Genomic DNA, 1,515 nt, shown 5'->3' with positions numbered 1-1,515 from the left:
GGTTTGGGGGGATCGGGGCGGGGGGTCACTCCCTGTCACGGACCGGGGGGGCAATACCGGACCCGGGGGGGGCAACACCGGACCCAGGGGGGTCCCCACCGTCTCCCGGTGGTCCCTCTCAGCACTGACCCTCCCCCTCAGCCATGGACGGGCCCCCCGGCCCCGCCGCCCCCCCCTCAGCCCCCGATCGACCGCCGCAAGAGCCCGAGAGCCCCCCGGGACCCCTCCAGGGTCCCCCCCCGGGCGGGGGGCGGGCGGGGCCGGGCGGCGGCGGGGGGGTCTCGGGGGGGGGGCTCCTGTCGCTGCCCCCGGAGGTGCTGCTGCGGATCTGCGGGTTCCTGCGGGCGCGGGACGTGCGGCGGGTCCTGCCCCGGGTGTGCCGGGCGCTGCGGGACCTGGCCCGGGACAGCCTGTCCTGGCGGCTCCGGCTCCAGCAGCGCGCCCGCCGCCCCCTCCCCCCGCTGCCAGGTGGGTCTGGGGGCGACCGGGACCCCCCTCCCAACCCCGGGCCTTGGGGGACCCCCAAAGGCTCCCTGCTGGGGTGGCCGGGGGGGGATGTCCTGTGTGTGTCCTCCCCCCGTTGTTTGTGGGTCTGATGATCCCAGGGGGGTTTGGGGGGGGGAACCCCGGACCCCCCAATTCCCTTGAGGACCCCCCTGACTCCCCCGTTTTCCTGGGATACACTGGGAGGGGTTGGAGGGGACCCCAAAGGTGTCCCCGGGGTGGGTGATGGGATGTCCTGGGTGTCCCCCCCAGTGTTTGTGGGTCTGATGCTCCCAAGGGGTTTTTGGGGGGACGGGGGACCCCCGCATTTCCTTGAGGACCCCCCTGACTCCCCCGTTTTCCTGGGATACACTGGGAGGGGTTGGGGGACCCCAAAGGTGTCCCCGGGGTGGGTGATGGGATGTCCTGGGTGTCCCCCCCAGTGTTTGTGGGTCTGATGCCCCCAGGGGGGTTTGGGGGTCTGAGAGGGGACCCCCCGGCCCCTCCATTCCCTTGGGGACCCCTCTGACTCCCCCATTTTCCTGTGGTATATTTTGGGAGGGGTGCAGGACCCCTCCTGGGGTTAGGGGGGACCCCGGAGGATCCCGGGGGTGCCGGGGGGAGATGTCCTGTGTCCCCCCCCATTGTTCGTGGGTTTGATGCTCTGAAGGGGGTTTGGGGGGGGGGAGGTGGGATGGAGACGTTGGGGACCCTCTGACCCCCCCTATTTCCTTGGGGACCCCCCTGACTCCCCCATTTTCCTGGGATACGCTGGGAGGGGTTGGGGGACCCCAAAGGTGTCCCCGGGGTGGGTGGTGGGATGTCCTGGGTGTCCCCCCCAGTGTTTGTGGGTCTGATGCTCTGAGGGGGGTCAGGGGTGAAAATGAGGATCTTGGGGACCCCCCCCAGTATTTGTGGGTCTGACACTCTGAGGGGGGTCAGGGGTGAAAATGAGGATCTTGGGGACCCCCCCCAGTATTTGTGGGTCTGACACTCTGAGGGGGGTCAGGGGTGAAAATGAGGATCTTGGGG

Source organism: Lepidothrix coronata, unplaced genomic scaffold (genome assembly GCF_001604755.1).
Source record: "Lepidothrix coronata isolate B3197 unplaced genomic scaffold, Lepidothrix_coronata-1.0 Scaffold582, whole genome shotgun sequence".
In the NCBI taxonomy this organism is placed as follows: Eukaryota; Metazoa; Chordata; class Aves; order Passeriformes; family Pipridae; genus Lepidothrix; species Lepidothrix coronata.
This window is presented reverse-complemented; position numbering follows the sequence as displayed.